The sequence below is a fragment of the Saccopteryx leptura genome, chromosome 8 (assembly GCF_036850995.1).
Source record: "Saccopteryx leptura isolate mSacLep1 chromosome 8, mSacLep1_pri_phased_curated, whole genome shotgun sequence".
NCBI classification, from domain to species: Eukaryota; Metazoa; Chordata; class Mammalia; order Chiroptera; family Emballonuridae; genus Saccopteryx; species Saccopteryx leptura.
Genome location: NC_089510.1, coordinates 41,795,187 through 41,810,929, shown reverse-complemented (window position 1 = coordinate 41,810,929; position 15,743 = coordinate 41,795,187). Strand labels below are relative to the sequence as shown.

Sequence of the window (15,743 nt, the reverse complement as noted above, 5' to 3'; positions counted from 1 at the left end):
AGACCAATGAGCTAGAAGATAACTCAATCAATCCACTTCCTCCGTCTTTGCTTCAGTGCTTCATACAGGAAATCTATTGCTGTGTCAAGTTCCAGAGAAGACTTTCTTCTGTTCCAAGTTACTAATCAGTCTGAAACACATAGAGTTGAAGGAAGGGGCCAGGAAGAAAGGAGTATCCCACTGCTGATGGGCTAAGAGGGTTCAGCACAGAGAAATCAACAAGAGACAGGCTCTCCATATCCCCAGCTTTTTTTCTACCTGTGAGGAGGAGGACTGAGTGAAGGGCAGAAAACAAGAGGACAGAAATGGCCTGCTCTTGGAGAGCTTCTGACCTACAGCTACCACTGATCTTGACTGTCATCTTGGTGGCTGGTAAGTCTGAATTTGAATTGAGAAAGTGAAGGGAGGAGGACTGGTGAGAAACCTGGTCTCGGGTCTCTTTAGCCTTCTTTGCCTTTCTTATGGAGCAATACAGGATAATGCAGTCAAAGGTGTTGGAGATGGGGCTACTCCCAGATTTGTTTCACATTGTTATCCTGTTTACCTCTTTGTCCTACTTATTTTACTTTGTATCCTACTACAGAATTCTCATCTGGATGATTTGCCTTGCTTCCTTATTTCCCCTTCTCCCCCCTTTTTGAATGAGGCAGAATAAATTAAATAATATCTAGTAGCAACCCAAGTCATCTGGGTTCTCTTTATCTTATTCTTCCTTTTTAAAAAATTCAAATAATAACCCAACCCATATAAGTCCATAGTGTTAACAGCTTAAATTAAGAAAGTTGATTGGTTTTTACCACTTTCTATGACTATGTGTTTTTTACAGTACAATATACTCAGAGTTTGGTGCTGCATCTCTGACATATGTTTGTCTTTACTTTTAAGATGTGCAGACTGTAAAAAGATGCTCTCTGTGTTAGAGGACACAGTCTTTGATGTCTAGATTCCTGTAGGTGTTGTAGAGAACGTGGGACTATTGTGAGGCTGTCCTGGTTTCACTATAGAGGGTTCTAGGAGTTGATGAAGGAGGGTGTTTTCAGGTTTCACTTTTAGTAAATGGGAGCAGTGGCAAAGAAAAAGTGTAGTTTGTTTTAAAATTTATAATTTGATAATTGAAAGAAGAAAAGGTATATTTTTTTCTTATATGAATGACTTAAAAATATTGCCTGTCTTCCAACAAAATGTGTGTTTTTTCACCTGATAATCTTACTGGTGAGCACACACAAAATGACCATGTTATACTACTGCACCTTTCTGTGAAGAATTTTTACTTACTTTAGCTCCCTTGATCTGCATAGCAGCCCAGTGAAATAAGCACAAAAACATTTCTCCATTTTACAAAGGCCGAAACTTCGGCTTAGCCCTGGCCAGTTTGGCTCAGCAGTAGAGCGTCGGCCTGGCGTGCGGGGGACCCGGGTTCGATTCCCGGCCAGGGCACATAGGAGAAGCGCCCATTTCCTTCTCCACCCCCCCTCCTTCCTCTCTGTCTCTCTCTTCCCCTCCTGCAGCCAAGGCTCCATTGAAGCAAAGATGGCCCGGGCGCTGGGGATGGCCCCTTGGCCTCTGCCCCAGGCGCTAGAGTGGCTCTGGTCGTGGCAGAGCGACGCCCCGGAGCATCGCCCCCTGGTGGGCAGAACATCGCCCCTGGTGGGCGTGCCGGGTGGATCCTGGTGGGATGCATGCGGGAGTCTGTCTGACTGTCTCTCCCCGTTTCCAGCTTCAGAAAAATACAAAAAAAAAAAAAGAAAAAAGAAACTTCGGCTTAGAGAGGTGAAATCATTTGTCCAATACTACTAGTATATGGCAGAATCACACCAGGGCACATCTTTAAGCATAACTAAACATAACTAAACACTTTATAGGCAGTGTTCTTCAATATTTAGGCATTATACTTTTCACTAAAGAGAACCACTGTTGCAGCACTAAAAAAAAATGTTAAGCTAGTATCGGTTATAAACAGTGGAATATTTACTCATAAAAAGTGATCCAGTCATAGATACAAGTGAAGTGAATACCAGCGGAAGAGGGATGTGGGTAAGGGGGATGGGGACCAGGTGGGGAAGGGTGTAAAGAGGGACAAATATAAGGTGACAGAAAATGATTTGACTTTGGGTGATGGATATACAACAAAATCAACAGTTCAAATGCTATAGAAATGTTTACCTGAAATCTATGTACTCTTATTGACCAATGTCACTGTGTTAAAGTTAATTTTCTAAATAATATAAAAAAATTATCCAGTGATCTGGATCTTTCAGTAGTTGAGATCTCGTTGAGGAAAGCTCAGACAGAAACTTGTGCAAGATTCAACTCGGCATGGAAGCCATTTTTGTCAAGTTGCACTTGGATAAAGGAAAAACCATCAAGATGAAAACATAGTCAATAACAGTGTGATAACTTTGCATGGTGACAGATAGTCACTATACTTAGTGTGTGAACGCACTGTAAGACGTGCAAGTGTCAAATCACTATGCTGTATACCTGACACTTAGTGTATGCCACCTATATATTAAATAAATATTTTATTCCTCCAATAGATTAAAACATAATGAATAATTTTGAATTTTAATAATTTCAGGTTTGAAATTTAAAACTATTTCTAAACACAGATAAGATACACTATGTATATCAAAGCTCTGAATTATGATTATATTAGTATAAAGTTATCCAAATGTTTGGAATCAAGATACAGGAAAGCAAATTACATGCAGTGATTTGGTATGAAAAATTCACCATGAAATAATTTAGAACAATGAGAAGCAAGTCACCTGGAGCATGAATTTGTCTTTATTACTAGTACTGCTTTGTTATTAATATTGCCAAGCATAAATAACTCATTTTAATATATACGAGAAACACAAATAAGCAAGGGAGCTAATGGCTTCAATGTAAAACATAGCACTTAAAGAAATGTATTTACTTTATCTTTACTCATTTGTTTATAAATTCAAGCAGTGAGGTAGTTGGTAGATAAAGTTTATTCTGAAAATCCTGAAGGGAAAGATGAAAACATGTTAAGTAGTCGACTGCAGAGCCAGCTTGTACCTCTGTGTCTGGTCTCCATTCTTTGAAGTCTCTTTAACCCACACCACTTCTTCCTCCTTATTTTAACCAATTATCTTCCAGGTTTTTGTTTATGTGTGTGTTAAAATTATATTTTGCTATTTCAATCAATATGATTCTACCTTTGATAAATGTCACTGATGCTGAGATTATGGATTAGTTACTGAAAAGGAATTCTTAACTTTTTTTTTTGTCCTTTGGGCTAATTTTGACCATTTATCATTATATTCCATATGGCAGGCAGTAACAGGAAGAGGAGATAAAATCAAGACAGGGCTATTTGGTAGCTTCAGTAAATTTGCAGAAGCACCACAGAGTAAAAGCAATTGTGAAAGCTTATGGCATTAAAAAAGAAGCAATTGTACCCTGGCTGTTTGGCTCAGTGGTAGAGCGTCGGCCTGGCGTGCAGAAGTCCCAGGTTCGATTCCCGGCCAGGGCACACAGGAGAAGCGCCCATCTGCTTCTCCACCCCTCCCCCCTCTCCTTCCTCTCTGTCTCTCTCTTCCCTTCCCGCAGCCGAGGTTCCATTGGAGCAAAGATGGCCCGAGCACTGGGGATGGCTCCTCGGCCTCTGCCCCAGGCGCTAGAGTGGCTCTGGTCGCAACAGAGCGACGCCCCGGAGGGGCAGAGCATCGCCCCCTGGTGGGCAGAGAGGCACCCCTGGTGGGCGCGCCAGGTGGATCCTGGTTGGGCGCATGTGGGAGTCTGTCTGACTGTCTCTCCCCATTTCCAGCTTCATAAAAATACAAAAAAAAAAAAAAGAAAAAAAAAAAAAGAAAAAGAAAAAGCAATTGTAAAAAGAAGGGGTTTGCCCTTATTAATTTCAGTCCTCAATTCCTTTCTAGTTTATGATAGTTGCAAATATACATATTATAGTAATTTTAGGTGTGTTTTCTCTAAACATCTGTGCTTAAGCATTAATAAGTTAATCAAAAGTCAATGTTAAGAACAATGGGTATGTATAGAGGATGTGTGTCTGTGAACCGTGCTTAAAAGTTGTTAGCAAACTAAAATAGGGAATTCAACTTAAAATGACAATATATAAGAACATTTTAAATCAGTCAGCCCTGAACTTGTCTATGAATCTAGTAAAAATCCAAAGATGGGAGAAATTACAGTGGGTTGGAGTTGTCAAAGGCTTTAATGGAGGAGATGGGTCGTGAGGAGGGCCTCGAATAATAGGTTTGAATTGATGGGGAATGGAAGAGATACCAACAGGGAAGAGCAGATGTGCAGCAAGAACAAAATCAAGGTGGTTTGGGTAGAGGAAGAACTCTCACTTGAAGGAATGGAGATTGTGTGTTATATGATCAGAAGAAATAAGGCTGAATTTTGGAAATTCTAGATAGCTAAACAAAGGAACTTGAATACCGTGCAGTAGGCATTGAGAAGCCATCAGCAGTTTTGTGAATAAGAGAATAATATACTAAAGCAGTATGTTTAGAGACTAATGATGCAGCAGTGTTCCCTTTTGTGGAAGTGGGACTTAGTAAAAGATTTATTTTGGAACAAGATTCAAGAGCTCTTACCCTTGGGTTTCCATTTTAGAAAGTCTCTTGATTCTGCTGTGAGACTTTGGTGGCTGAGAAGGGGCATTTCTTTGCAGAGGAAGATATTAAATTCAGTACAGGGAAAGAGGAAAACTAGCAAGAGAATTCTTATAAGTACCTGGAAATATAGCACAACCTGGGATGTGTGAATCATTCATAGAGTGGAGGATCCCACAAAGAGGGTCCTCATAGAGATAAAAATAGTAGAATAAGCACCAGATATTTTTGTATTTGGATCCTAGGAGCAATAATTATGTCTCTCCTCTCAATAATAGAGAGTAAGATGTGAAAAAAGAAGGGAAGAGAGATTTTAGCCTTAAATAAGAAGAGGGAACCTTTTTTGAAATTGAGTAATAAGAGGAGAAGGTAGATATAAGGATGCTAATAGGTTGAGAATAGAAATAAGGAGATGAAACAGTTCCACAGTAGATAAACTGCCTCCTAATAAGGTCATGAATATTTCAGTTAATGGTGCTAGTTAACAAAATAAACTTAGTTGTCATTTGGTTTTATGTTGTATCTGAAAAATCAGTCTGCGCAGTGACAGAATTTCAATAACCACTGATGATACACATTCCTCCTTGTTATCAGTGACACGTTTGATAACTTCTGACTAAGATTAAGGAGAAGATCTGTGGTTATGAAATAAATAGCTTTGGATGTTATAACACAACTCACGTGATATTTTTTAGTGCCTCTTGCTCTGTACGTAGTGGCAGGGGCAATTTCTTGCCAGCTGATACAGGGTGAAAAACACATTACTATGGAGCAGACCTCAGAGAACACTGCAGAAGTTGGCCAGGCTAGGCTACAGGCTTTTTAACAAGGGAAAAGCCTGCAGAGAGCAATCCCACAGAATGCAAAGGCAAAATTAACTATATATACCTGGGGAACCTTAGGAAGGAGCCTGAACAGAAGTCAACATTCACCCCTATCTGCTTAAACTGGTGGCTCTGTTTGGCAGAGCTTTCATACTCAGAGCTATGCACTAAAAAGAGGGATTTGGCAGCTTTTAAGACATCCTATTGTTGCAGGCAGTGACTAGGGCATCTTCTTCCCAGCCAATACAGGTTACAAAGTGCAAAAAGCCTGGGGAGAGAGGTCCCACAGAGTGCTGAGGCATACTAGACACGGCTGGAGGCTCATAGAAAGACACCTTGAGAACAATTGGCTCCCAGCCCTGCCTGATTATGCTGGGGGCTCTGACTGACAGATCCTTACCCAGAGCCCTGCGCTGAGTGGGGATAGAGTGGGGATTTGCCAGCTCTTTGAGCCTTTACTCTCCAGGCAGTGGCAGGGGCAACCTCATAGCTGGATCATCAGGCTGTTAATTCAGGAAGGAGAGTAGGAGAGAGGCCAGGGAAAACGGACTCTCCGATTGTTGGAGCCTGCAAATGCTAACAAGCCCTGACTACCAACGACACTGAGGCCTAGTATTTGACACCGCCATAGCGACACATCAACTGCAAATCTCTACTTAAGCGTGACACAGGGGTAGAGCCTGGGGCACAGTGCCACTAACCAGGAAGAGGGAGAAGAAAGAAAAAGGAAGAAGATAACCTCAAAAATCAAGAATAATCCACAGTCCTTATAATTTTTTCCACTTTTTTTTGTTTCTTTTATTTTCTTATCTTTATTTTTTTCTTCTTCCACATTGGTCCTTTTATCTTCTGCTCTTCTTCTTCTTTTCTCTTCATCTTTAACTACATTACCCATATGTGTTACATTTTCCATTTTTTTCTTTTCTTTTTTCTTTCTCTCTATGAGGGTTATACTCCAAAACCCCAATTTTCTCTTTTTCTTTTCTTCTTTTTATTCATTTGTCTTTTTTCTCCTTCTCTCTTAATTTCTTGTTTTCTCTTTTACTTTTCCTCTCATTTGATCCTTACTCATGAACAAATTATTTTATTTTGAATTTAAATTTTTTCTTTGTGGTATTTTATGTGCTTTATACTTCACTTTTTAACTCATTAGCATTCCCCCAACCCTGGCTTTCCATTCTATGTAGTTTTTGTTCCACTTAATATAATAATATTTTTTTTCTTTTTCTTGTTTCCTTCCTATCTTTGTCACTATATCTCTCATTTGACCATCATTTACAAGAAATTATTTTATTCTTGATCCATTTTTTTCCTTTTTTGCATTTTTTAGGTCCCTACCTCATTTTTTGCTCCTTTGTCACTTCTATCCAACTCAGGCCCTCTGTTATAGGTAGTTTTGGTTCTATTTAGCATAATATGATTCTCAGTTTTTAATGGTATTTTCTCAAAGAAAAAAAAAGAAATAATAATATATATTTTAATAATTTCTTTTTATTATCTTTTTTTACTTTTTATTCTTTATTAAGTCTCATTAGTGTTATTAACAAAACCACACTCAGATGCCATTACGGAAAAGGAAATCAAATATCATGGATACAAAAGACAGAGATGTAGCACAGATAGATGAGGAAAAATCTATGGAAAAAATTTAATACATTGGAAACCTTGGAGCTAAATGACAGAGAATTTAAAATAGAAATTCTAAAAACAGAGATATACAAGAACACAGAAAGGCAATTTAAGGAGCTCAAAAAACAACTCAACAAACACAAAGAATATATTACCAAGGAAATTGAAACTATGAAAACAAATCAAACAGAAATGAAAAACTCAATTCATGAACTGAAAAATGAGGTAACAAACTTAGCTAATAGAACAGGCAAAATAGAAGAGAGGATTAGTGACATAGAAGACAGGCAACTAATGCACAACAGAGAGAAGAAGAGAGAGACTCAAAAATTAAAAAAAAATGAGAAAGCCCTACAAGAATTGTCTGATTCCATCAAAAAGAGTAACATAAGAATAATAGGTATATCAGAAGGAGAAGAGAGAGAAAATGGATTGGAGAACATATTCAAACAAATAATAGATGAGAACTTCCCAAACCTGTGGAAAGAACTAAAACCTCAAATTCAAGAAGCAAACAACTCCGAGTTATCTTAACCCGAACAAACCTACACCAAGGCACATCATAATGAAATTGGCACAAACCAGCGACAAAGAAAAAATTCTCAAGGCAACCAGGGAAAAGAAGAATACAACATATAAAGGAAGGCCTATTAGATTATTATCGGATTTCTCAGTAGAAACTCTGCAAGTGAGAAGAGAATGGACCCCATATTTAAAATTCAGAAAGAGAGAAACTTCCAGGCAAGAATACTATACCCATCAAAGCTATCCTTCAAATACAAAGGAGAAATAATAACACTCACAGATACAGAAAAAATGAGGGAATTTATCATCAGAAAACCCCCACTTCAGGAAATACTACAGGGGGTTTTCTGACTAGATACAAAGAACAAAACAGAACAGAACTACAATTAAAAGCTCCACCAAGAACACAATAAAACCAAATTTAAACTGTGACAACAAAAACAAAAAAGGGGAGAGGATGAAGATTAACAGTAGCAAAAAACAATGAAGTGCAGAAGCACTCATAAGATAGTGTACTACAATAAACTTGGTAGGCACACTTTTCATTACTTAATGGTAACCACTCCCTGAAAAAAACCACCACAGAAGCACATGACTTAAAAAAGGAAGAAACAGAGAAAAGAAGTATGGAATACAACCAAACAAAAACAAATGATAGAAAAACAAAAGAGAAGAATCAAACAAGATACAAAACTAAAAGAAAGCAATATATAAAATGGCAATAGGAAACCCTCAAGTGTCAATAATTACACTAAATGTAAATGGATTAAACTCACCAATAAAAAGACACAGAGTAACAGAATGGATTTAAAAAAAATCCAACTGTATGCTGCCTACAAGAAACACATCTAAGCAACAAGGATAAAAACAAATTCAAAGTGAAAGACTGGAAAACAATACTCGAAGCAAATAACATCCAAAAAAAAGCAGGTATAGCAATACTTATATCTAATAATGCTGACTAAAAGACAGCAAAAGTACTCAAAGACAAAAATGGTCATTTTATAGTGATTAAGGGGAACTGAATCAAGAAGACATAACACTTCTAAGTATATATGCACAAAACCAAGGAGCACCAAAATATATAAGACAGCTACTAACTGACCTAAAAACAAAAACTGACAAAAAATACAATCTTACTTGGAGACCTCAATATACCGCTGATGGCTCTAGACTGTTCATCCAAACAGAAAATCAATAAAAAAATATTGGCCTTAAACAAAACACTAGAGCAATTTGATATGATAGACATCTACAGGACATTTCATCCCAAAGTGACAGAATACACGTTTTTCTTTGGTGTATATGAAACATTCTCAAGAATTGACCATATGTTGGACCATAAAAATAACATCAGCAAATTCAGAAAAACTGAAATTGTATCAAACATATTTTCTGATTATAGAGCCTTGAAACTAGAATTCAACTGCAAAAAAGAGGGAATAAAACCCACAAAAATGTGGAAATTAAACAACATACTTTTAAAAAATGAGTGGGTCAAAAAAGAAATAAGCGCAGAGATCAAAAGATACATACAAACAGATGAAAACAACAATATAACATAACAAAATCTCTGGGATGCAGCAAAAGCAGTAATAAGAGGGAAGTTCATATCACTTCAGGCCTATATGAACAAACAAGAGAGAGCCGAAGTAAACCACTTAACTTCATATCTTAAGGAACTAGAAAAAGAAGAACAAAGACAACCCAAAACTAGCCGAAGAAAGGAAATAATAAAAATCAGAGCAGAAATAAATGAAATAGAGAACAGAAAAACTATAGAAAAAATTCATAGAACAAGGAGCTGGTTCTTTGAAAAGATCAACAAAATTGACAAACCCTTGGCAAGACTCACCAAGGAAAAAAGAGAAAGAACTCATATAAACAAAATCCAAAATGAAAGAGGAGAAATCACCACAGATATCATAGATATACGAAGAATTATTGTAGAATAGTATGAAAAACTATATGCCACCAAATTCAACAATCTAGAAGAGATGGATAAATTGCTATAACAATACAACTTTCCTAGACTTAGTCGTGAAGAAGCAGAAAGCCTAAACAGAACAATAAGCAGAGAGGAAATAGAAAAACTATTAAAAACCTTCCCAAAAATAAAAGTCCAGGCCCAGATGGTTATACTAGCAAATTCTATCAAACATTCAAAGAAGACTTGGTTCTTATTCTACTCAAAGTTTTCCAAAAAATTAAAGAAGCAATACTTTCAAATACATTTTATGAGGCACATAACCCTCATACCAAAACCTGGCAAGGATGACACAAAAAAAGAAAACTACAGACCAATATCTCTTATAAATACTGATGCTAAAATACTAAACAAAATACTAGCAAATTGAATACAACAACATATTTAAAAAAAAAATACATCATGATCAAGTGGGATTCATCCCAGAATCTCAAGGATGGTTCAATGTATGTAAAACAGTTAACGTAATACACCATATCAACAAAACAAAGAACAAAAACCACATAATCTTATCAATAGATGCAGAAAAGGCATTCAATAGAATACAACACAATTTTATGTTTAAGACTCTCAACAAAATGGGTATAGAAGGAAAATATCTCAACATGATAAAGGACATTTATGATAAACCATCAGCTAACATCATATTAAATGACATAAAACTGAGGAACTTCCCCCTTAAATCAGGAACAAGACAGGGTTGTTCACTCTCTCCACTCTTATTTAATGTGGTGCTAAAAGTTCTAGCCAGAGCAATCAGACAAGACAAAGAAATAAAAGGCACTCATATTGTAAAGAAAAAGTAAAGGTTTCACTTTTTGCAGATGATATGATCCTATACATCAAAAACCTCAAAGACTCCTCAAAAAGATTACTAGAAACAATATACCCAAACAGTAAAGTCACAGAATACAAAATTAACATACAAAAGTCCATAGCCTTTCTATATTCCAACAATGAAACATTAGAAAATGAACTAGAAAAAAATATCTTTCACGGTTGCAACAAAAAAAATAAAATACCTAGGAATAAACATAACTAAGAATGTCATGGACCTATATAATGAAAACTACAAAGCATTATTAAGGGAAATAAAAAAGGATACAATGAAATGGAAAAATATTCCTTGTTCTTGGATAGGAAGAATAAATATAATCAAAATGACCATATTACCCAAAGCAATATACAAATTTAAAGCAATTCCCATCAAAATTCCAATGACATTTTTTAAAGAAATGGAACAAAAAATTATCAGATTTATATGGAACTATAAAAAACCCCAAATAGTCAAAGCAATCCTAAGGAAAAAGAATGAAGCTAGAGACATTATAATACCTGACTTTAAATTATATTATAGAGCCATGACAATCAAAACAGCATGGTATTGGCAGAAAAACAGAAACTCAGATCAATGAAACAGAATAAAAAGTCCAGAAATAAAACCACATATATATGGTCAAATAATTTTTGATAAAGGGGCTAACAACATACAATAGAGAAAAGAAAGCTTCTTCAACAAATGGTGCTGAGAAAATTGGAAGGCCACATGCAAAAGAATGAAACTCGACTACAGTTTGTCCCCTTGTACTAGAATTAATTTAAAATGGATCAAAGACCTTAATATAAGATCTGAAACAATAAAGTACATAAAAGAAAACATAGGTACTAAACTCATAGACCTTGGTTTTAAAGAGCATTTTATGAATTTGACTCCAAAGGCAAGGGAAGTGAAGCAAAGATAAATGAATGGGACCACACCAGACTAAGAAGTTTTTGCACAGCAAGAGAAACCAACAAAAAAATAAACAGACAGCCAACTAAGTGGAAGATGATATATTCAAACAACAGCTCAGATAAGGGCCTGATATCCAAAATATAAAAAGAACTCATAAAACTCAACAACAAAAAAACAAACAATCCAATAAAAAAATGGGAAGAGGACATGAACAGACACTTCTCCCAGGAAGAAATACAAATGGCCAACAGATATATGAAAAGATACTCATCTTCATTAGCTATTAGAGAAATGCAAATCAAAATTACAATGAGATACCACCTCACACCTGTTAGATTAGCTATTATCAACAAGACAGGTAATAGCAAGTGTTGGAGAGGCTGTTGAGAAAAAGGTTGCAACAAAATTCTCATCCACTGTTGGTGAGAATGCAAAGTAGTACAACATTATGGAAGAAAGTATGGTGGATCCTCAAAAAATTGAAAATAGATCTAGCATATAACCAGCATTCTCTCTACTGGGAATATACCCACATAACTCAAAAACACTGATAAGTAAAGACACCTGCAGCCCTATGTTCATTGCAGCATTGTTTACAGTGGCCAAGACATGGAAACAACCAAAAAGCCCTTCAATAGATGACTGGCTAAAGAAAATGTGGTACATATATACTATGGAATACTACTCAGCCATAAGAAATGATGACATCGGATCATTTACAACAAAATGGTGGGATCTTGATAACATTATACGGAGTGAAATAAGTAAATCAGAAAAAACTAAGAACTGCATGATTCCATACTTAGGTGGGACATAAAAACAAGACTAAGAGACATTGATAAGAGTGTGGTGTTTATGGGGGGGTAGGAGAGGGTGAAAAGGGAGGGAGAGGATGGAGGGGAGGGGCACAAAGAAAACCAGATAGAAGGTTACGGAGGATAATTTGACTTTGGGTGATGGGTATGCAACATAATTGAATGACAAGATAACCTGGAGATGTTTTCTTTGAACATATGTACCCTGATTTATTAATGTCACCCATTAAAATAATCAAAAATAAAAAAATAAATCATTGAAAATAATTAAATAATACATAATGTATAGGGAGAAATACAGGATGACATAGAAATATATAATTGTATAGCTAATCTATTCTGAGGGCTAAGGAAGACATTCCTGTGGTAATGATGTTTAAGTTGAACATGAACAGAAAACAGCAAGAAGAGTTGGGAAGATGAAAATTCATGACCAAACAGCCTGTTGGAAGTGCAGAGGGAGTTCAATTGTGACTGAAGTGGTAAAACAAGGAGAAATCAATTGTGTAGTTCTGGGGGTCGAAAGAATGATGAAAGAAGGCATAAAGAGAGTGAAGACAAGTAAGACTTCAGGGGACACTATACTAAGGTGCCTGAGGGACCAGGCAGGCTTGCAGAGAAGAGACAAAAATGAAAAGGATAGGATAATGGTAGTCGTGAAGGAACTGGTTTTAGGGGAGGAAATGGTTAATAGCATAAGAATATGCCAAGGAATTCAGGTGCACAAGCCATGAAGAAAGACCAGAAGTTTGATTGTACCCCTTCACAACTGTGGTTTGAATGGAAGGGTGTGGGAGCCACAAGATTGCTGATATCAAGGAGAGATTGTGTAGGGAGGAACTTGAGGCTGTGGACACAGACCACTGAATATTAGAAAGTTGGCAGCAAAGAAAAGATAAAGGATAGCTAGAATGAGAAATCAGCATCTGATTTATTCCCCCTATCAACATACGGGAAAATTTGAGTGTTTTAAAAAAGGATCATTTGAGAACATTCAGTGATTTGCTAAAGGTATATTTTCCAAACAAGATGTGTACATATGTAGCTTTAAATTAAGTGATTTTTCTTAGTCTTTGCCATTTTGTTGATTTATCATTAAATACTATTTTTCCCCAAAGGTTTACCTATTAGGTAATATATGAATATTTCATTATATGATGCATTTTGACTATTGATAATTTAAAAAAAAAATCCAAGTAGTAGATATTGGTAGATATGAAATAATGAAATCTAATTATTTTTATTCTCCAGAAAATTATTCTACCTTATCTTTTATTGGCTCCCTTTTCAGGAGTTGCTTTAAATCAGTAATTTAAAGCAGGTTAACAGACAGAGTTGCCTGTAAAACCTAAAATATTATACTGTGGTGCCAGCTCAAGCCTACTTAATTAAACTTTGCAGGCTATAGAATCTGGGCATCTGGACTTTGACAAATCTTTGCAGATGTTTTTAATGGGAGCCAGGGTTAAGAACACTGCCTTGAGTCTTTATCACCCAAACTGTTCCTGTTGTTCCTTTTACTCAGCACATGGTTTCTTGCCTTTAGATTTATCCATCATCCAGTATGGACATCTTAATCCCAGATGAAGAGATTTCTAAGGGCAGAGACTTTGCCTCATTCCTCCCACTATTCCCAAAGCTCTGCATAGCTACCTGATGCTAATTAGGTATACACTCAGAAAATGTTTGTCAAACTGAATTGCTTTAAAATGTCTGTTGGTTTGCCCTGTCTGGGTGGCTCAAAGGATAAAGTGTCCACCCAACGCACAGAGTTTGTGGGTTTGTTTCCAGTAAGAGAGAAGCAACCAATGAATGCACAACGAAAAATGGAACAACTGAGTGGAACAAGTTGATGTTTCTTTTTCTCTCTCCTTCCTTCCTACTCCCTCTTCCTCTCTCTCTCAAATCAATGAGAAAACAAAAACAAAAACCACCCTCAAAATATCTGTTGTGTCTGTAGCCACTCTTTTCCTTTCTGCTCCTCTCTCAGAGAGCCAGTATCAGTCTTTTCAAAAACAAACATTCACTTTGTTTTTGTCTCATCTTCTTCCAGTACCTGGGGTCCTGCTTTACCAGATAGCTTCTTTCATTCTGATAACTTTCTATCTGCAAATACACTTGCTGTGCTCTATTCTCAAATGCACTGTCAGTCTTCATGGTTCCAGATTTGTCCCATCTCTTTCAGGTTTGACATGAAAGGGAAAAGCCATTGTCTCATTCACCAGTACTTTCTTTCTTTTTTTTTTTTTTTAATAATTTTATTTTTTTTAATGGGGTGACATCAATAAATCAGGATACATATATTCAAAGATAACAAGTCCAGGCTATCTTGTCATTCAATTATGTTGCATACCCACCACCCAAAGTCAGATTGTCCTCTGTCACCTTCTATCTTGTTTTCTTTGTGCCCCTTCCCACCCCCTTTCCCTCTCCCATTCCCCCCTCCCCCCCGTAACCACCACACTCTTATCAGTGTCTCTTAGTTTCACTATTATGTCCCACCTACGTATGGAATAATACAGTTCCTGGTTTTTTCTGATTTACTTATTTCGCTTCGTATCATGTTATCAAGATCCCACCATTTTGCTGTAAATGTTCCGATGTCATCATTTCTTATGGCTGAGTAGTGTTCCATAGTGTATATGTGCCACATCTTCTTTATCCAGTCATCTATTGATGGGCTTTTTGGTTGTTTCCATGTCCTGGCCACTGTGAACAATGCTGCAATAAATATGGGGCTGCATGTGTCTTTACGTATCAATGTTTCTGAGTTTTTGGGATATATACCCAGTAGAGGGATTGCTGGGTCATAAGGTAGTTCTATTTTCAGTTTTTTGAGGAACCACCATACTTTCTTCCTTAATGGTTGTACTACTTTACATTCCCACCAACAGTGTATGAGGGTTCCTTTTTCTCCACAGCCTCTCCAACATTTGCTATTACCTGTCTTGCTAATAACGGCTAATCGAACAGGTGTGAGGTGGTATCTCATTGCTGTTTTGATTTGCATTTCTCTAATAGCTAAAGAAGATAAGCATCTTTTCATATATCTGTTGGCCATTTGTATTTCTTCCTGGGAGAAGTGTCTATTCATATCCTCTTCCCATTTTTTTGTTGGATTGTTTGTTTGTTTGTTGTTGAGTTTTATGAGTTCTTTGTATATTTTGGATATTAGGCCCTTATCTGAGCTGTTGTTTGAAAATATCATTTCCCATTTAGTTGGCTTTCTGTTTATTTTGTTATCAGTTTCTCTTGCTGAGCAAAAACTTCTTAGTCTGATGTAGTCCCATTCATTAATTTTTGCCTTCACTTCTCTTGCCTGTGGAGTCAAATTCATAAAATGCTCTTTAAAACCCAGGTCCATGAGTTGAGTACCTATGTCTTCTTCTTTGTACTTAATGGTTTCAGGTCTTATGTTTAGATCTTTGATCCATTTTGAGTTAATTTTTGTACAGGGGGAGAGACTGTAGTCCAGTTTCATTCTTTTACATGTGGCTTTCCAGTTTTCCCAGCACCATTTATTGAAGAGGCTTTCTTTTCTCCATTGTGTGTTGATGGCCCCTTTATCAAAAATTATTTGACTATATATATGTGGTTTTATTTCTGGACATTCTATTC

The 15,743-nt window shown here is 36.6% G+C and overlaps 1 pseudogene; it reads left to right on the top strand.

Annotated features, from left to right (window-relative positions):
* The first annotated feature begins 205 nt into the window (after positions 1–205).
* The window catches only part of LOC136379606 (cell surface glycoprotein CD200 receptor 1-like), a 54,912-nt pseudogene continuing 39,374 nt past the window's right edge, over positions 206–15,743 (top strand).